This window comes from Microcebus murinus, chromosome 2 (assembly GCF_040939455.1).
Source record: "Microcebus murinus isolate Inina chromosome 2, M.murinus_Inina_mat1.0, whole genome shotgun sequence".
NCBI lineage: Eukaryota > Metazoa > Chordata > Mammalia > Primates > Cheirogaleidae > Microcebus > Microcebus murinus.
The window spans coordinates 54,674,247-54,699,706 of record NC_134105.1 but is presented as its reverse complement, the minus strand read 5'-3'; the positions used below and the strand labels follow the sequence as shown (position 1 = coordinate 54,699,706).

Genomic DNA, 25,460 nt, shown 5'->3' with positions numbered 1-25,460 from the left:
GACTGTAGGGATTCTCCATTTATCTGTGAATTGGAGAAGTACCTGGTCCATGTTCAGAGTCAGGCAGGGTGTGGTGTGTTTTAGGGATCATAAAGCGAAGTTTGTTGTCAATATTACCTGGTACGATGCTTCAACAATTTAAAAAGGGGAGTGAAAAGGTCAAAAGAACTTTAAGATCTGCTTAATTAAGCCAGTTGTGCAGAGTAGGACTTAGATACTAGAAGACTTTTCTTGAAATGAGAACTGTAAATACATTTTGGAAAATAAAAACCATAGTGACAATCTATAAATAGCATGTAAAATGCTGAAGATTATGTTTATTTAATTAATGCAATTCTTTATTTGTATAAAATGCACAGTCTCAGAATCAATAAAGCTTATTAGCAAATGGTGTGTTTGGGCTGAAGTAATTTTCTGATTACAAATGTATTACTAAAATGAGATATGGTTTTAACATGATAAAAATGTTCCTTCTAGTCCTGCCACTGTCTACAGAAAAAAAAAATCCAGATTCTTTATCTTGGTATTCAGCTTAAATTGATTCTCTGCCCCTAACTTTGCTCTTAACAGATTTTTCTACCATGCTTTATAGGACAGGCAGACTGAAACGCTTGCTGGACTCTTCCACACCCTGGCCCCCACTTCATCTTGTTCATGTTGCTCCCTTCACTCAGACTGCCCTTCTACTGACTTCTGTGCATGTGGGTTCACCACTCCCTTCAAAGTCCAGATAATGAGCTGCTTCTTTCAGGAAGCTTTTCCTGATTCTTCTCAATTGTGTGTAATCTTTCTCTTCTGAATTTCCATTTTTCTTTATCTCTCATACCACTTTCCAATAGATTATAATTATTTATGTTTCATTAAATCAAACAGGTAAGCTATAACTTCTTCACATGTGGTTTTCCTCCTTGATTTATCTTTGTATTTCTACTAAATTCAGATGATATATTATAGACTATAAGCATTTCATACTTTTTTAAATTCAATGTATATTGCTGGTGTATTAGGCTAGATAAAATGTTGTCATTAAGATAATTCCTCCTAGAGGGACCCTGGATTTCTTTCTCAGTATATCCTCTCTTGGTATAGAAGCAGAGACTCAGAGGAGCCCAGAGTGTCTGGGACTAGCAAGAGGAGAATCTTCTAGGAAGAAGGAAGGCAAGGAGCGCGAGGTGAATTGATGGAAGGCTGTGGCCCCTCCATGTAACATACTTCTCTACATATGCTTCTTTTTGTAAATGCTACAAAATATTTGTTATGAAGGTGTTGGCTGAGCTTAGCATTGAGATTAACAAAGGGACAGAATAGTAGGAGCCAGGGAAAGTCCCAGGAATTAGTAAGATTACTGGATAGATTTTCTAAGCAAAGCTCTGAAAGTAGTGTCTGATACACAGTAAGCTAAGCATTCAGCTGTTATTAGCCTTCTGTGGCAGAAATTCTTGTTTTGGGCAAAAGGCTGAAATAATGTTTAACAATTCTGTCTATTCTCCAGAATTCAAAACCTTTTAATCAGTTTCATACCAGATCCCATGCACAGTGCAACTCTGTTATTCAGATAACTAAGGTTGAACTGCAATGATGGTGAACACAGCTAAAATTAGGAAAATGGCCATTCTATAGTTTGACTAAGTATCATTTAATATAGCCCAGGTCCACAGATTAGAAAAAAGGAATCAGTTATTTCAACTTATTTTTCTATAAAATGACAATAATAATTGATCCTAATAGAAAATAAGTTCTTAAAAATTAAGCATTCTCCTTAGGAGAAGGGTATTCATTATTATTTGTTTTATTATAACAAGTAAAATTATAAACCTAAAATATATTATTCCAGTACCCAGTAAAGTGATATATTTAAAAATAAATTATTATATTCTTTTTTTCTGTAATCTTGTTGCCATTGTATTGAAAATAAATATTGCCACTCCACATTCAGATAGATTCACCACTTAATACACCGAGGGAGTATGTATTTACAGTTAGAACAATAGATTTTCATGTTAAATAGTATTTTAAGGATGAATAGACTTGCTTTTGTCTCTTGCAAATAGCCTTGGCATGGCTAGTGCAATGTGTACAACATTATCCCAATCCTTCAGAGAAGAGAGATAAAGTTAGGAAGGCACACATACTGTTAATGACATTATTTTATTATTCTTTTACAAGAAACTGAATGCACTTAGTCACTGGTGCCACTGTATTTTAAAGCCAATGTTGAAAACAAAAAAGAAATTTGAGTTATAACAGAGACCAGCCTTAATGATTCTCTTTTTCTAAATAACTTAAAATAAGATAGATAAAAGAAAATTAAATTTTAAAGTGTTGGTTTTCTTTTTTTTTCAGTGCTACTACTGTCCTGGTTGGCTTAGGGTACACTTGGCTAAGTGTCTGAGCCTCTAGGTTAAAGTCTATTTTAAGAGACTTACTAGAAGAGCCTATATATGGAAGTATTGTTCGAAAACCTTTTGAAAAGCTCCTTGCTTTGGGCTATAACTCTTGCTTTGTGACATTTCTGTTTTCCAAATTTTTAGTCAACATTCTTGAAATACAACTTCCTCACTCAGTGCCTTAATTTATGTAAGCGATGACACAACAGACCCTCCCTCAGTGTGTATAGTAGGCAGATGCTAATTCTCCTTACTGTAGCCCTATCCTTCCTGCACTTCCTACATCTTTCAGTGGCCCACGCTCCATTTGTCCCCAGTTTGACCTGCCTCTGTCTGACATGCTACTCAAAAGTGGAAAGTACATGTTAAAAGTCCTTAGGATATAAGTTCCTACTTAAAACATGGTCTCCCAGGGGCAAGGAACTTGTTCGGTTTTGCTTCTAATCAGTGTTTATGACTCTGTAGACACTGCAATATTTAACAAGTGTTGCTACAGCACTTGAGCTGTGACTGCACAGTAAATAGGCCAGATTTGGATGCCAACTACCAGCTTCACAGTTCAATTATATTTAAATGAGATTTCCTAATGCAAGTGTTTAAACGTTCATTAAAATTAACCTTTCCAATCCAGAGGGTGCAGTGAGCACTCTTGACAATACCAAAGTTTTAGATTTAGGTTTCCAATTACCGAATAAATGAAAAATTCAGGGGATTTGAAATGTCAAGAATCCTTTGAAATAGCTATTGAATTGGCTAAGAACTCCAACTCAGTCTCATGGTTAATGTTCTCTTAGTGTTTTTGTGACATGATTACTAATAGTCATTGACTATTTAATGCCAATGTCCTAGGAGCTAATGAAGTACAGGGACTACATATCAAAGAAATTTAATAAGCACTACCTCAAGCAAGAATAATGGTAGAGAAAATATTTACATTGAATTAGAGGCTTAAAAGAAATTTTAAATAGTAATAGTGTATTATTTTAGGAAAATAACACCATAGCTATCATCATCAAGTAAGAATTTTACTACATTTTGAAGGTCACCATCACCTTCAGAAAATTTATAAGGATTTGTTGTCATATCTTGAAGTAGGTGGCCAACATGTAAGAATCAGAGTTTCAGGGCTTTCAAGAGAGCACAACATACATCCAACACTGGACTTGTACAATCTGGGTGGAGCAAAGAATATCTCCTTCAGGTGCTGTGAGCCATGTGAATTTAAAAGCAGGGCTCTAAAATTCCTACATGAAGGTCTTTCAGAAACTGGAAGAGCAAACAGAATTCCAAACATGAGACCAAAGCCTTCTAGTTACCCAGTCTGTGTGGGCTCTGGGGTATAATATGAATAAGCTCCACAGAAGAGCTTATTGCTGAGGGGCAGAAATATGAGCTGTGGTATGACAGCAGGGTATATAGCGTACTGTGGAACCTGGATGAAGAACACTCAGCACAATCTGAGGTTTCATGGGGGGCTTCTCATCAGTCCATACCTCAGGCATTTTATACACTTTATTAAACCTTAGTTAAATTTCAGTCAACATAACCAAGATTCCTTAAGTTTCTTTCATGCATATGATTTTGCCTTAAGCCCAGTAAGAAAAAGACAGAAAAAAACAGTACAAACTGTAGATCTCTATAAAGCTTTCACTGTTGCCTTTGCATATGCTCCCCTTTCAAATCCCTTACTCTACAGGGAAGAGCAGACAAGGATGGAACTGCTTGGCCCGGATGCTGCTGGCCAGAGAAGGAAACCCTGAAGCTGTAGTGAAGACTTGAAGCTAGACAGGGCCACCGTTTCTGCCTTTCCCTGCTCTAGGTCTCCTGTCTTGACTTTATTCCTACTGTTATCATGTATTCCTGTTATCACTGTATTCCTACTGTTATCCTACTGATTATCCCTACTGTTATCTTATGAAATGAAACCTAAAAGTCTTGTTACTTCATTACATTATCGCATAAATAAACAATTTTTCTTCATTATTATTACAAACTATAACCATATTCAATAATGATATTTCTTATGCATTTCTGAAACAGAAATTAAGTCATAAACTTAAGAGAGGTCCCCAGAAAGTTCATCTTTCCTGTAAAACAATTTCCTATCATACAGATTGTTTAATTTTTATATGATTCTGTTAGGCATGTATTATTATCTTTTTATAGATGAAAAGATTGATTTTGGAGTCATGTATCATTCATTCATTCAACAAATGAAGAGCTTCTAATTGCCAAGCACTAAAAACACATCTTGTCATCAAAGATCTCACATAGTCTCAGCAAAAACAAACCTATGTGTTCAGTACACCATTTTCTTTTCCTAGATACATAGGAAGACTGGAGTTCTCTGTTCCCACCTCCCACTGCAGACAATTTGGGGCCATGTGACTGAAAATTGGGTCAATGGTGAGTGAATGTAAGAAAAACCATTTCTAGGCCTGGCCCTGAGAAAAACCATCCCATATGATCTTCTTGTCCTCTCTTTCCCTGGCAAACTGCAAAGGCCCAGTCAGCATAGCCACAAAGAGAAGAGCTATCCAATCTGCATTGAACTGTGATATGAAAGAGAAATAAACTATTATTGTGTTAATTTGGGGTTAAATTTGTTATCATAGCATAGTCTATTATTTCTTATCTGATACAAAGTTTCATGAGCAAGATGGACACTGACCACATGATTACAGAAAACAAAATTGCAGAGAACAAACGGAGCACTCTGAACTCGAGTAACCAAGGAGACCTAAGGTAGATTGGAGCGTTGTTCAGAAATATTCACCCCCTGCCCTCCTTATTTATTTCCATAGGAGGAGCATACCAGTGACATTGGGTTTGATCTGTGACTTGTTTTGGCCAATAGAACAGATGGAATTAATGATGGACCGGTTCTGAGTTTACACCTTAAGAGGCCTGTGTGTCTCTGCTCACATTGTTACCCCCTTTCCTCTGTAGGGGCTATGAAATGAACAAATCCAGATTAGCCCACTGGTCTTTGGAGGAAGGTGAGAGACATATGGAGCAGATTAGTATCAGCAGAGGCACCTTAGATCAGCTGACCTTTAACTGACTTCCAGACAGCAACAAGCCCAAATGAGATCAGCAGAGCCACTGAGTGAAGCCCACCCTGATCAGCAGGCCCCCAAATAACCCTCAGGCACTTGGGCTCAATTAATATTCATTATTGTATACTATTGAAATTTCATTGTTGTTACACAGCATTGTTGTAGTAATAACTAACTTATACATTTCCTCAGATAAAGACTTCAATGAAAAGGTGACATTTAAGTGAACATCTAATGAATGAAAGGGAGCTATCTATGTTGCAGCTGATAAGAAAATTCCAGAAGAAAGAACAACATTCAAAAAGATACTAAAGTATGTGGCTTATTTTGAGGAACTAAATGATGGCCACTGTGACTGAGCCTAATGAGCATGAAGAAAAAGTAGTCCAAGAATAGATTGGAGGGATCAGACCTTGTAGGCCTGCAGGAAATTAATTTTTAAATTTTGTCAGCACCAATAGAGATTTCAGAATGTCTGCTGAAGGCTAACTTAGACATGGGAAATGAGTTGAATGAGGACAGAAATACTTGACTTGAAAATGTACTTATATAGCAAGCATATTGCTTTTACTTAGATTTTATGTGTTATATGAATATATAGTGGCTTTGAGGGTGCTCATGGACATCAGAGGCCCTTCCACATTTCTACCCGGTACCCCTACTAGGGATGACAAATTAGAACAGGAGGCCTGGGGAAGCCCTGATCAATTTCATTGAACACTCAGCCTACTTTGTTAGCTTAATAGCATGTATAATTTCTCTTACCCAAGGGTATCTTTACAACACCACTACCCTCTTATACCACCCCACAGAACTCTGTGGCCCAGCAGAGTTTATAATATGCACTGAGGGACACAGAGAAGTCATAAACTGATAATTATAACAGGTATCTCCCCTTGCTCTGCATGGGTCTTCATTCCAATTTGTCAGTTCTAAAACAATAGCCTGTTTCCTCACAGGTCTCCACGACTCTAACATTACCTACTTCCAAGATCAGAATATAGTCTATAAATGACATTCTAAAACATTTTCATTGTACATGTTTGACCTGGGGGGACGAGGGTGAGGAAAAGGAACACTAACATTTACTGAGTGCATATTTTATTCTATACATATTATCCTAAGTGATTTGAGATGATTTCTTTCTCAGGTTGGTTTCCCTGCAGCAGACTCTACCTAGAACAAAAATTTGAAATTAAATAATCCATTTGGGAGGCCACCTGGGAAACTCCGGTAGAAGAGTAAGAAATGTAACAGGAAAGGAAAGGAACCCAGTAATGGATATGTAGTGAAGCAGATTGCCACTCTGGGCAACTGAGGCTCTATCCTGCTGGTGGACTCTGGGAGACAGTGTGGAACATGCCTCAGGTGACCTATTAGAGGGGTGAGGAGGGTGGGCTATTTATTCTCCTAGGAATTATGTGTCAATGAGGACAGCGGTACATGGGGGCACTGCAGCTGAAAGAATGTTCTCAGGAGGATTTGATAGTGTTTGCACTTAGATGCCAAGGAAGATGACTAGAATACCAAATGTCAAAGGAACTTGGAGGATCCTCAACGGTTACGGAAACTTTTTCTCATCTATTCTTGATTGTTACCATTTCGGAAGCTCAATTCCCTGACTGTTCAGTGTAAAGATACACCTTCCCACCATACTCTATCACTTGTGGTTTTCCTTTTGAGCCCTTATCACAATTGTTCACTGTCAATTTGCTTCTTTTCTTATACATTTTCTGTATGTGTCATTACACTGAGAGTATAATGAGTTCCAGAACTGAGTTTATTTTGTTTACCAATAACCAGTACTAAGTAGGAACTGTCTGATATCTGTTGACTCAATGAATGAATGACACCCCTATAACATAGGTAGTGTCATCTTCATTAATGGGTGAGAACACTAGACCATATCGGTGGCGACAGGATTCCAATCCAGGATGGTCTAACATAAATACCATAGACTTTGCCACACTGTGATAAAGACACCATGCTGTTTTCCTTTTTCCCTGCCTCAAAAGACTCAATTATTTCCTATTTCCTACATCATTAAATCTAAACTCCTCTCCCTGACTTTCAAATCCTTCTATAATCCGGCTAGCTAGATTACTTTTGCATCTTTAAAAAACATTAGTGCAGGCCAGGCGTGGTGGCTCACGCCTGTAATCCTAGCACTCTGGGAGGCCGAGGCGGGCGGTTCTCTGGAGGTTAGGAGTTCGAAACCAGCCTGAGTGAGACCCTGTCTCTCCAAAAATAGAAAGAAATTAATCGACCAACTAAAAATATATATACAAAAAATTAGCCAGGCATGGTGGCACATGCCTGTAGTCCCAGCCACTCGGGAGGCTGAGACAGCAGGATTGCTTGAGCCCAGGAGATTGAGGTTGCTGTGAGGTAGGCTGATGCCATGGCACTCACTCTAACCTGGGCAACAAAGTGAGACTCTGTCTCAAAAAAAAAAAAAAAACATTAGTGCACAAATACATCATAGGATGAATGAAATGTTGCCTAAAGCCATATGTAAAAATGACTTGCAGATTGCTTATTGTCAACAATTAGCTTAATATGAGAAAGCAGTGTTATCTAGTATCCAAAAAGTCCAATGTAAAAAGGCTGCATGAATGTGAATATAATTTATTAAAGCAGTCAGAGAGGTGAGTGTGAGAGATGATAAATGCTAGACTCACTTCAGCTACAGAATACAAGTCAAAGCGAAGCTTTATGAGCCATCTAGTGCTTCTACCAGTATGGTTTTCCCTCTATAGCAACCCTTAGCCCATTTTCTTTCAAGACTCTGGAACAAAGAGAAGGTGGAACAGAGCCCTAGCCAATATGCAGGCAACAAATAATGGTAGTAAAAAGTAAACACTACAGTTTGGGAGTTGCTTATTACTACATGGTAAATTCTGTGTAAGAAGAAGTTGGTAGTGTCTTTCTAATTCTGGGAAAGATTATAAATTAAAAATTGAGATTATGAAGAAAATCATTTTCCACAAGTGATTTTGGATTTAATGTAAAAAATATATATATATAAATGAGATTTAAAATGTTTATAATATTTAAAAGAATTTAACATGCTAGGGCATATGGGCATGTAATTTCAAATGAGTAATAAATTATTTAATTGTTATGTTTAGTTGAAATATGTAAGAGAATTTTATTTAGTTGGTTAATAATAGTATTGCAATGCTTCAGAGAATTTGAAATTACTACACTTATAATGTAATCGATTAAATTTGTAAGAATGGTTTTAGTTATTGGGATAGTTCTCCTTGTTATATCAAGGTGTGGAGTGCTTAATAAATAAAATAAAATGTAGTAGATTTATGAAGACAATGAAAATATTTTTAAAGATATAACATTCCATAAATAATGAGGTTTGAAATGATTGTTAAAACTTACCATATTTATAAATAGAATAATTATTTTGTATGTTCAACTTTAAAAGATACTGAAAAACTAAATTGAAGTTAAAAATGTTAACTTTCATAAAATAAAAATTAAATATTACAAATATCCATAAAAAGTCTTTACTATGCACAAAAGCCATTCTAGAACATTAAAAATTTATAACAAAATTCACTAGGAAATAGTATATTTCCCATTTTATAGATGAGAAAATGGAAGCCAGATGGATTATTCCCTGAGATGAGATTTAGTTTTCATGAAGTACATAATAAAAAATAGCACATAGCATGTACTTAATAACAGCTCACTGAACTAATGATTAAAGTGCATACAAAAAAGATATTTTATTTTATTATTATTTTTATTTCATTTTCTTTACTTCCTCCAAAAAACAATTTGAGGAGATATAACAAAAGATACCTATAAATTAGTTTGAAGTAAAAATAAATTATAACCATAAAAAGGAGAAAAAAAAAGAAAAGACCTTATTATAAGACAAATAGGTTTATTTTGACTTAGCGTTGAGTGTATCTTTTTGGTTCCTGGAAGAAAAGCAATGAAGGAAAAGTATAGGCTACATATTTTCTGTATCTGTTACAAGGTAGCACATTGATTCTGGTAAAGAATTCTTAAAGGTATTTAACCTGTTGATTATGTATCTTGTAACCTACAATACCTATAAACAAGAGCATTCACCAAATCTTTTTATTCTCAAGTTTCAGAAATAAATTGTAAGCATTTAGATAAAAGAAAGAATAGTGATTAAATTGAATGTGTGATTACATACACTATCTATGTATGCTTTTATGTTGATAGTCTTTTACTAGAAAGTACTTTTTATGTTAATTGCAGGGCAAATCACAAAATGAAGTTAATATATGTTATTATATACATTATATACATGTTACATGTACACACATGCAAAAATATATTTACACAAACTTGTGAATTTGAAGCAATGATTATGTAATCTGTTAAAGGATTCCTATAGATCAGAAATTTAAATTTGTCCTTAAAATAGATGGGTAGATATGTAACTAGTGCAAATCATAAAAGGCTCTAAAGTTATGCCATACTTAGATAAACCAGCCAACAAGTATGGTTTAAGATATAAAATAACCTCCTTTCTCAGTTCTCATGGTCCCATCACTCTAAATAAAAATATCAAAGGAAATAAAATCTTGCTGTCTTTGAGTAAATGAGTTCTAGAAAATCTAAAAATTTATCTAAAATGCTTAGATTTATCACTAAAATGTTAAAATATAGCACAATTCTTATGAAACAAAGTAAATCAAGATTTTTTGAAGCATTAACAATTAGATAAAGTAAATAGTCTATTTTTTAACCACTTATAATTTTTTAAAAATGGTGCTAGGAGAGATTCATTCCTGTGAGACTTTTCAAGATAAAATAAATCAAGAACAAGGTTAAAGTGAAAATGGTTTTGAGATAAAATTCATAGAAAATTGCACTGTCTTCTCTTCAGACTTTCCTAGGGTCTCACTAGAACTAAAAGTATTAGGAAATTAAAGGAGGGACACTATGCAGATAGATCAGTGAACTGGGAACATGCCACTTATGAACTTTGCTTAATGATTGTGTAGATAATACATAGCACCAGAAATATAAATTGCATCTATGTAATAAACATTGCAATTGATCCTAGGAGAGGAAAACACATCTGGATAATGGTTAGTCATAAAATTACTCACCCTTTCCTAACTGCCATTGATTTTAAAAGAAAAAAAAACACAAAAAGTCATTATGGCTATTAAGTACATATTATACTATGCCCACAATACTGGCTATATTTCACATGTCATCAGAAATTTTCATCTCAGTAATGAACTTCCAAGTGCTATAATTGTATATTCCATCAAAAATCATTTTTCCATTCTTTCTATTTTAAATCCATTTCTTTATTACACTTATTCTTGATTATATTCTTCCATATACATTGCGGTTCTTCAAAGTTGGTAAATAGCCTTTGTGTCACAAATTAAAGAGTTAGCCTTTAATGGTCTCTTTGTCCTTTTTTTCCCCTTCCCAACTAATTTTATAACAAGGTTTGTTAAGAGTTTGGCCAAAGGGAGAAAAAAAATCTGAAAAAGAAAAAGCCTTAGAAAAAGCTTAAAAATCTTTTTGTAGCTGATGATGCAGGACGATTGTTCCACCACAAATTATCCCTGGAAATACTGTCTTAGCCAAAGTATTATTAATAACAAGATGCCAGCAAAAATGTTGCCAATCACAAAAGCTGTCATGTTCACTGTCATCTGCAGTGCTGGGCTCCAAAAGAGAGCAATAAGAACTGAGGCATTTGACGACGTGTTCTATCTTGCGTGACAGTAAACTGATAGGCATGCGTCATGTCAAATACTGTAGGTGAAAATATGTTCTTGATTAAACATGGTGTGTGATGACCCATGAAGAGATAGGTAACATGATTCACTCTTTGGGTATGCAGCCACGTGGGACAAAAAGTCACATATATTTTTGCTTGTAAAATTATAAAGGAAGTATTTGGCTTTGTTCTTGACTACAGGATGTTCAAACTCACACAAAATAAAACACAATGCCTGATTTTTGGTCATTTTTTATTAAAAATTGTAAATGAACTTATAAACAGAATTTAGAAATTTGGACTAAATTTAGAATTTAGGCTTTTTGAACTTTATGCTGTGTGGACACATCATCAATTCAAACAATTAATATATGTAATATATGTGTAATATGAATTCTTTCCTTTGGCCCACACAATACTGGAGATGCCATTTAAAAATGATTGAGTACAAATATTCTCTGTGTACTAATTTGAAAGTAAATTCAGTCAGCTGTTTCTAGAATAGCACGTTCTTATAAAATAGTTAGTTTTTCTTTAACTTAATAAAACCACAGAATCTTCCAAAGAGGCCAGAAAGAATTCCTTATTTTTAGGACTTTTATTTCATAGGAACACTTCCATATTCTACTTATGAAAACAGCCTTGTGGATCAGAGTTTTACTTGTTAAAGGGTCCATCAGTAACTGTCAAGGAACATGAATTCATAAATATATAACTGGCTTTAAAATGTTTCATTTTAATGACTTTCCTTTTCATTTAATATAGAAGATAAGAGAATAAAAATGGAAGTGTATTTTTTTTTTTGATGAACATCCCTTCTACTATTTACTAATTCATTTACTCAGTGAACAAATATTTACCAAGCATCTGCAAGTGCTAGGCACTGGGCTCAATGTTAGTGGTACTGCTGAGAGCAGTAGAGGCATAGACCCAGTTTCCACAGTGCTAAGAGTCTAGTGAAGCAAAACTAGCAACAAGACACTGTTAATAGTATTTCTGCTTTAGCCTGGTAGGAGGTTATATCTATTTACTACAATGAGCCTGAAACATTGGTGTTCTAACTGATGCACTTCTTAGGTCCTTACATGTACAATTGATTTGATGATTAGAGAGGAAGGAGGCTTGGTTTGTACCTTTTGTCCATCATTTTTAAGGCTACAAGTACAATTTTATCTAGTACAATTAAAGAAACATCTTGAGGCTGCTGCAAATCACTTGTGGTTTTGCAGCTAGGGCTGCAGGAGGTCAGAAGTCAAGGATGACCAAAGCTAACAACAGAGCGGAAGCCACAAGGGGGCACAGGACAATCATGGGCTCCAAGCTACAGTGGATACCTCTTGGGTGGTTGGTTGTCTGACACACAAGAATTCCTTCTTTCTGGGAATGGTCTTGATACACAAGGTAACATAACCCTGGTCTTGGGCTAATCAAATTCTCTCTCTGCTGAAAAAAAATACTTGAAATGGAGAGAGAGTGATTTCAAATCTTTGGAACTGAATCATATTAATGGGGGCACTTGAGAAATAATACCCATGAACTCCTCCTACTGAGTCCCTAGAGTTTTCTGGGTGTCTCTCCCGTTCTTCCTCTATTGCTTCCCTCTTTCCCTGGGCTTAAGTGAGGTAGCTGGATGTGTTGCTAAGCTCCTGGGTCATTATTTTCCAGGGGCTAGCTAGCATTACTATTCTATGAAAAGTGAAGCCAGCCTCACAGTAGGTGGAAGTATCTCACAGCCTAACTAGTTTACTCTGGTTTCCTGTCCAATGATGTGGAGAAAAGACATGGAAGTGGCAGGTTAATGCGAGTTTCTGCTAGGCCAGCAAAAGAAGTGGATATACTCACAAGTGTAAGGGGAGCTCAAATACAGATTTCAGTAGAGGCAGTAAGGTATACATGTGCTATTCTAAAGCCAGATCAGTTTATGCAGAATTTACAAAGGAACAATAATAGCAAATAGTTATATAGTGTTTACTATAAGCCAGGAATTATTCTAAATGCTTTACATGTTTTAACTCATTTAATCCATATCATTTCCAATGAGAAAACTGAGGCACAGGGAGATTAAGTGAATTGCCTGAGTCATACAGCTAGTAAATAATAAAGCTATCATTCAAACACAGGCAGCATGGCTTCAGGATCTATGTTCTAACCTATTCCAGACTGTTCTACACTAGCTAAGTTTAGGTTCTACATATTTTGAATCCCGCAGCCAGATCAGTGAATTAAAAGGGATCAGAAACAAACCTGCTGCTGAACCATCTTTGGATCAATGACAAAACCAAGATGGAAATCAAAAAATTTTTAATTGAATGACAATGGTGACACACACTACCAAAATCTCTGCAATACAGCAAAAGTAATGCTAAGAGAAAAATTCATAGCACTAAATGCTAACATCAAAAAGACAGAAAGATCACAAATGAACAACCTCATCACAAATGAATCACAACTCAAGGAACTACAAAAACAAGAACAAATCAAACCTAAAGCTAGCAGAAGACAAGAAATAACAAAGATAAGAGCAGAACTAAATGAAACTAAAACCAAAAAAATTACAAAGAATCAATGTATAAAAAGTTGGTTCATTTAAAAGACAAAATTGACAGACCACTGACTAGATTAAGCAAGAAAAGAGAGGATTCAAGTAAGCTCAATCAGAAATGAAAAAGAAGACATTACAACTGATACCACAGAAATACAATTGAAGACCACTGTGAACACTTCTATGTACACAAACTAGAAAACCTACAGGAAATGGATAATGAAAAAAAAAAAAAAGACAGTAGAAAAATGGGAGATGTTTCAGCTGTTACCAGGTCAAAAAATTGTCATTAGAACCTAAGGAAATTTAACTGAAGCTCAGAGACAATTTTATAGGGCAGTCTGAAATGTCTGGAATGCACCTCTAAGAGGGGGCAGAATCAGGGAAAACCTATGTGGCCTTTTAAACCTATAGCAAGTCCATAGTGACAGCAACTGGAGAACTTGAAGGCTGAGGACTCTATACAGAGAGTTCAGAAAATCTAGACAGATTTAAGAAGAAGGCAGGAAATCAACAAAAAATATTTAGAGCATATTTTTTAAATATTCAAAGTGATAAAATCATTATAGGTGAAGGTACAGGTATTGCCTTGTCTAAAGGGAAAACCCCATAAATGTAAGGAATTCGGGAAAATCCAGTAAGATGAGACATAATACAAGAGGCATATTATAGGAAACAGCAGGCAGAGCAATAAGAGATCAAGTCCAGGCTTGGGTCTCATGCTTACTTCATGGGAAATTTCCTCCTGGATGGGATTATCCAACCCAGGAAGGTGAGGATGGATATCATTTGTTTGAACAGTGGAGGCTTTTGTAAGACTAAGAACTTACTGATTTCTTATCTCTCATATGCAGGACTTCATATGACAACATTTAAGGAAATAGGTTAGAAAAATATATGTTTGAATCTGAAAGAAATGAACAACTAAAAAACCAGGTACCAGTAAATAGTACTAATTTTACATTGGTAAAGAAAGAAAGAAAGGTCAACTATGAGAACAATTTAAACTCTTAGAAACTCAATTTGGAGTCCCTGAAATAGGGTTGCCAGATTTAGAAAATAAAAATAAAGGACATCTGTGATGGTTAATTTTATATGTCAATTCAGCTGGGCCAAAGTGCCCAGATATTTGGCCAAACCTTATTCTAGATGTTTCTATGAGGGTGTTTTTGGATGAGATTAACATTTATATCAGTGGATTTAGAGTAAAACAGATTGCACTCCATAATGCCAATGGGCCTAATCCAATCAGGTGAAGACATTAACAGAAAAAGACTGACCTCTCCCTAGAAAAAAGGAATTCTGCCAGCAGACAGCCTTCAGACTTAAATTGCAACATTCACTTCTCCCTGGGTAGCCAGCCTGCCAGACTACCGTGCACATTTTAGATTTGCCAGCCTCCAAAATCATGGCAGCCAATTCCTTAAAATAAATCTTTCTTTCTCTCTCTATTTATATACATACATTTTATTGGCTCTATTTCTCTTGAGAACCCCGACTAATACAGACAATCAAACCTGAGTTTCAAATAAGCAATGAATACTTTTTTAGTATAAATGTGCCCTAAATATTGCATGGGACAAACTTACACTAAAAAATTACTTGTTGCTTATCCGAAACCCAATTTTAACCATGTGTCTTTTACTTTATATGGCAACCCTACCCTAAAAGCAATAGAACTGAGAGAGATAAAACACTGTGCCCTTTTCACTTCTGTGAAAAAGATATAGCAGAAAGAAATTCTACTATTGAGGAAAGTAAGTTTCCTGAATGAGCAGATGCTTATCCTCATCAGGTCCTGCGGGCACACGTTTCTGAAATATGAATGGCTGCTTTAGGTCAGGAGTATGTAGAGATTAATTCTTCATAGGAGAGTGATCAAAGTTGTGTAAGCGTCAGTTCTACAGCAATGTACGCAGCATTCCAAAGACAGCTGCTCACCAGACTTTGTAGAAACCATGCCATTAGACAACGTACAGTCAGTCTATCCTTGATGCTCAAAGGGGAAAACAAATTTTCAAGTTTTGAAAATATTGCACAGGAAATAAAGGCAAATGAAAACAAGCTCTGATGACTTGGGTGTTTACCACTGCAAGTTTCTAAACTTTTCAAAAAGGCAAAATCGTCTTCAGAAGCTCTCTCTCAGAAAGGAAACAATATGTTTAGATGACTATTCTCCCATATCATAATGCATTATACCAAAATCAGCCTCAAGATGGGAGAGTTTTCCCAGTTGAGTTTAAATGGACAAATCATGGATTCTATACAATTAGTAGACTGGCATAGCTAACTCTTTTACTCCCTTGTCATATGTCATCCTCTGTGCAAAGCCTAGTCTATTCTTCCTACTTGAAATCGCCCACACTTCTAAAGACTATAAATTTGCCCCATTTTTTCCATAGCGTGAATCAACTTCTAATGTATTTTAACTTGTTAATTTTGTTTAATGTCTGATTTCTCCAATGAGAACATAACTCTGTTGAGAATGGCAATGTTTGCCCTTTTTTGAATTTTAAATTTTTTTCTCCCTGTATATTGGTCAGAGTTTTAGAATTCTCCAGAACTTAATATATAAATGAAATTTATTGTAAAGAATTGATTCATGCAACCACAGAGGTTGAGAAGTTCCACAATCTGCTATCTGCAAGCTGGAGACCTAGGAAAACCAGCGGTGTAATTTGAAAGCATGAGAGACAGTAAACCAATTCCATTCCAAGTCTGCAGGCCTGACAACCAGGAGCACCAAGAACAGGTAAAGAATGATGTGCCCACTCAAGCAGTCAGGCAGAGATGAATTCAGCCTTTCTCCACATTTTTGTTCTATCTAGATCCTCATGGATTGGATGGTCCCCACTTACATTAGGGAGGGCCATCTGTTTTAGAAAGGGCCCACATCAGGGAGTGCCACCAATTTACATGCTAATCTATTTTGGAAACCCCACATAGACAACCCAGGAATAATGTTTAACCAGATATCCAAGCTCCTCCCCGTGGCCAAGTCAAGTTGACATGTAAAATTAACCATCACATCCAGAAGAGGCATACAGCATATATTCAATCAGGATTTGCTGAATAAATGAATGTAATTTTATCCTATTGCAGTAGCTTTGACAACCATGTAAGACATGATCTGAGATGACAGTAGAACATGAAATGAGTATGAAGACTTTGGTTCAGAGTGGTTTTGGAGTTAAATCTGCACTGCTTTTCCTCTCTGCTCCTCGTGACCCCATGAAAAACTAGGAATTGATATCTGGGTAGAGGCTGCCCTAACAAAAGTCCCCCTAGTTGTCTAAGGGCTTAATGTTTAGACCCAATGGCTTAAGAGACAAAAATTCTAGGGAACTTTGCAAGTGAGGATGCTTATTATGCACTCATCTATTTTTTTGTGTGAAGGGATTTCCCAAATATTCTGACTCCCAAATACTCTAATTTCTAACTCCTGTTAGGAAATGGAGTGATTTACCTGGTTAATAAATTTTGGAGAATGGGCATATGTTTAGCCCAATCTCTTCCTCCATCTTTCTTTGGGATGGAGTTGCTTCGGGAAAGACACTCTACATTAATCTGCTTCTTAATGCTGTAAGTTTCATAGAAGTTCTTTCCTCATAGAGGAGGTCTATGGGTTTTCCATACTGCTTTGGCTAGATGGATAAGCATGCGCATTTCTGGAGTATACTATGAAGAGCACCGGTGTTGCCAAACATCTCAACTTTGTTCTCCAATCTAGCCTTTATAAATAATAAACATGATGCTTGATCTCTAAGTGTCTGATATTTTGTCTCAATGTATCAATTGGTCACAAAATTATTCTGGAAAATGAGTGCTATCTATTGGATACATTTGAACTCTAACCATACTTTCAACTATACCTACTGTAGCATGAACCAAGTTGTATCTTTTATAATTCATTCCTTTTTTTGTAAATTTTTATTACTGTGATGACTGTATACCAAATGTTTTGCTTAATGCTAGTAATAGATGAATAAGATGTGTCTACTTGCCCTTTTTTTTTCTCTTTTATTTCATTATATTATGGGGGTACAGTTATTGTTAGTGTTATACATATTGCCCCCTGGCACTCCTCCCCCTGCTGTGCCAGAGCTTCAAGTGTGTTCAACCTTCAGGTTGTGTGCACCACACCCATTATGTAAGTATACGCCCTTCCCCTCCTCCCTCCCTACCTGCCCACCACCCAATAAAAGTTTTTATTTCTTTTCTTTTTTTTTTTTTTTTTGGCATTTTGGTTACCTTGTATATCTTTGCCTCTCTTTAAGAAGGGTTAGGGGCATTCCTTCCCCCCTACAATGCTTGCCACATCCCTAGAATGTGGGTCTTCCCCCCACCCCCCAAATCCCTGGTGAGTACTACCACCATTTGAGCACCATAGTTTTAATCAGTCAGTACCAATTTGATGGTGAGCAGATGTGGAGCCCACTTTCCTGGTCTTGTGTCGCCTCACTTTGGATAATAGCCTTAAGCTTAACCCAGGATAGCATAAATGGTGCTAGCTCACTGTCGTTTCTTAGAATTGAGCAATATTCCATTGTGAGCATATACCAAATTTTAATTATCCACTCCTGAATTGACGGGCACTTGGGTTGTTTCCATGACCTTGCAATAGTGAATTGTGCTGCGATAAACATTCAGGTACAGATGTCTTTATAATAGAATGTCTTATGCTCTTTTGGGTAGATACCCAACACTGCTATTACAGGGTCAAATGGTATTTCTATATCTAGCTGTTTGAGGTATCTCCAAATTCTTTTCCACAAAGGTTGCACTAATTTGCAGTCCCACCAGCAGTGTAAGAGTGTTCCTGTCTCTCCACATCCTCGTCAGCATTTGTTATTTTAGGATTTCTTGATACAGGCCATTCTCGCTGGGATTAGGTGGTACCTCATTGTGGTTTTGATTTGTATTTCTCTGATGAGTAGAGATGTTGAGCATTTTTTATATGTCTGCAGGCCATTATTCTGTCTTCTTTGGAGAAGTTTCTGTTCATTTCCGTTGCCCATTTCTTGATGGAGTTGTTTGATTTTTTTCTTGTTAATTCTTTTAAGTTCTAGATAGATTCTTGTTATTAGACCTTTATCAGAAGTGTAAAAAGCAAATATTTTCTCCCATTATGTGGGTTGTCTATTTGCTCTAATGATAGTTTCCTTAGCTGTGCAGAAACTTTTTAATTTGATCAGATCCCATTTGTTTATTTTTGTTGCTGCGGCGATTGCCTTGGGGGTCTTCCTCAAAAATTCTTTGCCTAGACCAATGTCTTTCTTATAGGGTTTACTATAGCCCCAGAGAAAATTAAATATTTAGGAGTATACTTAATGAAAGATTTGTACAAGGAGAACTATGAAACACTAAAAAAAAGAAATTGCAGATGATTTAAACAGATGGAAAAATCTACCTTGTTCATGGATAGGTAGAATCAACATTGTTAAAATTTCAATATTACCTAAAGTGATCTACAGAATTAACGCAATCCCCATCAAAATACCACCAGCATTCTTTACAGATCTAGAAAAAATAATTCTTCACTTTGTATGGAACTAGAAAAAACCTCATATAGCTAAAGCAATCTTAAGTAAAAAGAACAGACTGGGAGGCATCAGTCTTCCTGACTTCAAACTGTATTATAAATCAATAATAGTTAAATCAGCCTGGTACTGGCACAAGAACAGAAGTATTGATATCTGGAATAGATCTGAGATACCAGAGATGAAACCTTCAGTATATGGGAACCTAATCTTTGATAAAGCAGACAAAAATATACAATGGGGAGAAGAATCCCTCTTCAATAAATGGTGCTGGGAAAACTGGTTAACTACATGCAGAAGATTGAACCAGGATCCCTACCTCTCACCTCTCACAAAAATTCACTCAAGATGGTTAACAGACATAAACCTAAGGCATGAACCTTAAGAATCCTAGAAGAAGATGTTGGGAAAACCCTACCAGACCTTAAGCAACTTACAACCGAATGGAAAAGAAATAGACATGCAAACAACAGGATAAAATACAGTGAGATAAGTACTACATTAAAACCTGTTGAAAGTGTTTCAGGAACAGAAAGGGCAGAGGTCTTGCTCTCTGCCAAGGAGAAGAGGAAAGGCATCAGGTATGCTTTCATAAAGAAGGGAAAAATAACAAGACAGTTACTACTAAAATGAGAGGAAGGATGTGGAAAGGGCTGAAATTTTATTTGAAAAAGTCCTTCATCAGATAGCAAAACTAACCCTTGGCAAAAATATGTAGTAGTTGAAATTTACTTTTCAAATCCCTCACTCAAATATCTGTTTTCTGAATTTTCCTTACTTCTTCTCAGGCATTCAAAGATCTCTTCCTGTTTGATTCCTTCCAGTTTTTGAGGACAATGATCCGAAGAAAACACTTTCATGTTGAGGGGTTTGATGACTTGACTGGAGTTGCTCCTCAGAGACATTTGCATTTTTAACAAAAGTCTAGTGAGAGTTCAAGCCTTAACACTGATAAATGATTTGCTAGGCCAGAGGCGCTAGGGAAATAAAGTACTGATGGATCTTTTCTAAAATCGTATCCTATGTAGCATCTCAGAAGGACTATGGTCGCAAAATAAGGAATCTGGACTAAAGCTATGGAACTTCCATAGAAAAGCTTAATACATACTTTTGGTAAGTTCTTTGCCTAAATCTTCATTACTACTTTGAATGGTAAAGCTGTCTAAGTACATCTAAAATATTTCAACAAGTACGAAGTTTGAATTAGCTTGATTTCAATTTTCTAAAGGTCCAAGAATGTTTAGGCTGTGAAACTCATTTGATCTAATCTCTCTTTAATCTTATTTTTACATTATGCTAAAACAACTAGTTAATTAAATGTATTACTTTTGGGCATGCAGATAAAATTCAACTGAGTACAACTTATTTGTTAATTGATTGTTATGACACTGTTTAACCATAATCCAAGATATTAATACAAAGCATAATATTTCATAAACATATTTAATAAAATGTTCTAGCTTCCTATTAAAGACAATGAACAATCACTTACCACTTGTTTCTCGTGTCCCTTTGTACTAAAATCATACATTTTATTTTTTTGGTTTTGTTGTAGAACTTAAGAAATATGCACTTTAAAAAGGACCCTAAGCAATGAGGTATGGGGAAGACTGGAATGATGCACCTCATAAAGAGATAAGCAGATCTGAGTAGAAATGTTTAATTCAGTGCCCCTGATATTGTAGCATGAGCATCTATTTATAATTTTTTAGTTATACATACAAGTTATATGCATTTCTTTACATATGGGAGTTTTTACGTTAAAAAAAAAACTTTAAGAGTTAAGCAGAAGATGAATCCTAGAGAGGTAAAATGAGGACACAGCATGGTGTAGGCAGAGAGCATGTAATAGTAGGAATAAGATAGCTTTTAGAGTCAAACTTAGGTTTGTATCCCAGCTTTGCCTCTTATTAGCTATATGACATTACATAAATTACTGAACCTTTCTGAGATCCTGTAGCCTTATCTGTAAAATATGATTAATAATTGCTTATGGTTTAAAGGAAGAAGAGCTGGCTGTAGAATGAAAAAGAGATATAGGGGAAGTGGGTCTAGTGTTAAAATGGAAAGAAACTATATTAAGGAAGTTAAAGGAGAAACTGAAGACAATGACAATACAAACTGTCCACAAACTGCCGGGCTCACATAGAAAAAGAGGGCACAGAATGATTCATAGGTGCCTGGAAGTCACCTTAATATTAATGCCCAGATTCCTGATATCCCAAGTACCACCTCCTATCTCTTGCTGCTATTCACAACCCTAAAATACTACATATGACTGAGTATGTATAGACAAATATAATGCAAGCAAACTATAGGACATAGTGTTAAGTAACCTTATCTGCTCCATGACTTATGCTGGGCAAAATGGCAAATACATAATCTAAGATTACTTTTAATACTAAACCAGCTCTGAAATTTATTGGTCCAGTATAACATGCTTAAGCCAATGAGCACATAGCATTCTCATGGTGTACAGTAATGGTACAGGAAGGCAATCTAACCCCATTTAGGCCAATGAAATGATAGAGAAGGGAATATTTTCCAGAGGCTTCTAGGAGGTTTTTCTTTTTTGCATAAAAAGAAGCTCAGTATTTCTTCCTTTGCAAATTGTCACACACATGTGTAAGGTCTATAGCTGTGGAGCATCAAGCTACCAGCCTGAAGATAAAGCTGACACAGAGAAGGGTGGAGTCCTGAAGTTGACCTTATTTATGAACTTCTGGTTATGCAAACTGTCAAATTTCCTTAGTAGATATGAGTTCCCCCCCACTGCACCCCGCCCCCCAACACCACTGCCTAAGCTCCTGATCACAGTAGCACTAGGTCGTCAACATCATAGCTGAGTCATTGGGATGTGGTTTAGAAATAAGGACCTAGTGAAGAACATAAGTAACTGGGGGCCCAGCACAGATCTGAGATGAAAGCAACTGAAAGAGGAGTAGCTCCAGGATCATTTACACTAATGAACCCTACTCCTTACATTGCACTAATGTTCTCCATTACTTTCACTCTTTTTATTATAAAGCATCTGAGGCTTGATTGATTTTCAATCCCTGATTCATTAACACATATTTATACAATATTTAAGAAGAATGGTTTGTCAGATTTCCCAGTTCTTAAAGGAGAAAACTAAAATGGAAAACAGAATGTCAAAAGAAGGGGTAGTTAAAAAGCAAGAACAGTCACAGCAAAAGTGACAGCTGAAAACTTGATATAGAGGGAAGTACACAGACAGAATTCTATTATCACACTTTACAATAATGGAAGATTATAAAGTCGTCCTTGAGTCATCAGGAAAAGGTTAAATCATGGTCAATGGTTTCTAATATGAAGGCAGGAATGTGACTGATCATAATGATTTTTACCAAACTGGTTAATATTAGAATATTTTGATATTTGAAAGGGTAACATTCAGATATCTTAAAATAATTTTAAGTGTTAGCTCTTGCTAATATTAATATTAAACAGATTATTTACATTAAGGAAAAGTATAATATCACTGCCACAAGGATAGAATTCTTAAACATTTAAATTTTATAAGAAGATAAAAGATGAAAACACCAAAACTCTTCCATTAATGCTTGTTATTATTTAGATATTTAGATATTTAGATACACAGGCTTTGTGTATTTTTAGTGTCCATAATATTAACTCTAGTCAATCTGAAGAAAAATTATACTCTCATAAATATTTGTCTGTATGAAAACAATAGCTTTTTTCCTAAGCAGATCGCAACCACAATTATGCTACCAAGAATTTCTTAAGTATTGAAAACTAACCTGGGTTGAGAAAAACTGACTAAAAAGACATTAAGACAAAACTAATGAAACAAAGTCCTAGAAAACACAAATTTATGAAAACAAGTTGAGGGCATATACTTTTTGGGCTGTTATATCTTCTTGATGAACTGTTCTCTTCATCATTATGAAATGACCTTCTTTAGCCTTTGTATTATGTTTTGCTCTGAACTTACTTTTTCCTATTGTCATTCTAGCCTTCATTTAAATAATTTAGCATGGTATATCTTTTTCCATCCTTTTATATTTAATCTTTCTGTGTCTTTGCATCTAAATCGCATTTTTTAAATAGGCAGTATATAGTTAGTCTTGCTCTTTTATCCAGTATGACAAGCTCTGTATTTTAACCATGGTAATTATATCATTTCCACTTAATGTAATTATTAATATGTCAAAACCTGTCTGCCATTTTATTATTTTTTTTCTGTTCTGTTCCCTTAGTTTCTCGTTCCTCTATTTCTTTCCCCTTGCCTTCCTATAGGTTACTTGAATATATTTTTAGTTCAATTTTGATTTACTTATAATGTTTTTGAGTATATTATTTTTATGGCTTTTTTAGTTGTTGCCCTAGTTATTTATACACATACACACACACACACACACACACACACACACACACATATATATATATATACACACAGAAACTTACAGTCTACTGGCATCAATGTCATACCACTTCAAGTGAAGTAGAGAAAACTTACTTACATTTAGGTTCCTTTCCCCTTTCTACCTTTTACATATAATTGTCTTAATTATTTCTTATACATACATTGTACACATCAGATAATTTATGGTTTTTACTTCAGGCATGAAAAATGAGGTAAAGGAAAATCTGTTATGATTACATTTATTTTTTACATTGTATTGTTCCTTCTTTACTGAAGGTACAAGTCTTCTTCTATTATCACTTTGTTTGGAGAGTTTTATTTAGCCATTTGCTAGCAACCAATCTCTTAGTTTTCCTTCATCTGAGAATGATTATTTCTTCTTCATTACTGAAGAATGGTTGAGTTGGATATAGGATTCAGGGTTGACAATTCTTATAATACTTGAAAGTATATTGTTATTTCCTTCTGGCCTCTATGGTTTCAGATGGAAAATACACTGTCATTTGAATTGATGTTCATTTATATGTAATGTGTTATATTTCTCTGGCTGTTTCTAAGATTTTTCTTTGTCTTTAGTTCTCAGAAGTTTAATTATGAAATGCCTTAGGTGCGGGTTTTTAGGATTTATCTTCTTTGTAGTTCACCCAGCTTCTTGAGGATTTAGATTTATGTCTTTGGTCAATTTGGGGAAATTTGCAATAATTACTTCTTCAAATAATTACTGCTTCAAATTTTTCATTTCCATATTACTTCTCCTCTCCTGAGACACTGATGATGCACATATTAGATATTTTGTTATTTTTCCACAAATTACTGAGGCTCTATTCATTTTTGTTTAGTCTATATTCTTTGTTGTTCAGATTGAGTAAATTCTATTAAGCTGTCTTTGTGTTCACTTAATCTATTTTCTGATGTTTTCACTCTCCTATAGAGTTCATTCAGTGAGATTTTTATTTTGGTAATTACGTTTTTCAGTTATATAATTTCCATTTGTTTCTTTTATATAACTTCTATCTTTTTTGCTGAGATTTTCTGTTTTTCTTCACTTGTTTCAAGAGACTGTGTAATTGTCTCTTGAAGCATTTTTATGATGGATGTTTCAATTTTCTTGTCAGATAATTCCAACATCTAATTCTTCTTGGTATTGGGGTCAGTGGACTGTCTTTTCTCATTCAGATTGTAGCTTTTCTGGTTTGTGGTGTGATGAGTGATATTCAATTGTATTTTGAATATTTTGGTTATTATGTTATGAGACTCTTAATCTATTGAAATCTTTCATTTTAGCAGGCACTAACCCTGTATACCTTACAGGTTCTGGACTACTTTTGTGGGCTTTAGATCCTAGGACAATTTTCTGATTAGCATTATAATGCTAATGCTGTTCTGGTCTGCTTTGTTCTTCTGGCATTGCTGGGGCTTCTACTCAAACCCTGCTGGTGGTCAGCCAGGATTGAAAGTGCATCTTTGGGTTCCCTGATGGTGCTGGGTAGCCTTCCGAGAAGGCAAAGAAGCTAGAGGGCCTGGGTCTTCTTATGACACTGGGTGGAGGGTAGGAAGACACAGGGCTTCACTGCTGTCACCATAATCACCAGATAGGTCTGCTCACAGGGAGAACAGGGCTGGGATAGCCTGGAGCCTTACTGTTCTGCTGCTGCATGTGAATTGTACTGTCTGTTAATCAAGATTCTAGAACAGAGGTTGGGGCTTTCTGTGATTTTTCCCCTCTCTCAATCCTCTGAGTTGAGAGCAGGCTTCTCTTGCTTTTTATTCTTCTTTTC

The 25,460-nt window shown here is 35.5% G+C and overlaps 1 protein-coding gene across 6 annotated transcripts in view; it reads right to left on the bottom strand.

Annotated features, from left to right (window-relative positions):
• Positions 1 to 25,460, bottom strand: part of LRRC7 (leucine rich repeat containing 7) — a 510,593-nt gene that overhangs the window by 384,065 nt on the left and 101,068 nt on the right. The gene's annotated exons all lie outside the window — the stretch shown is intronic.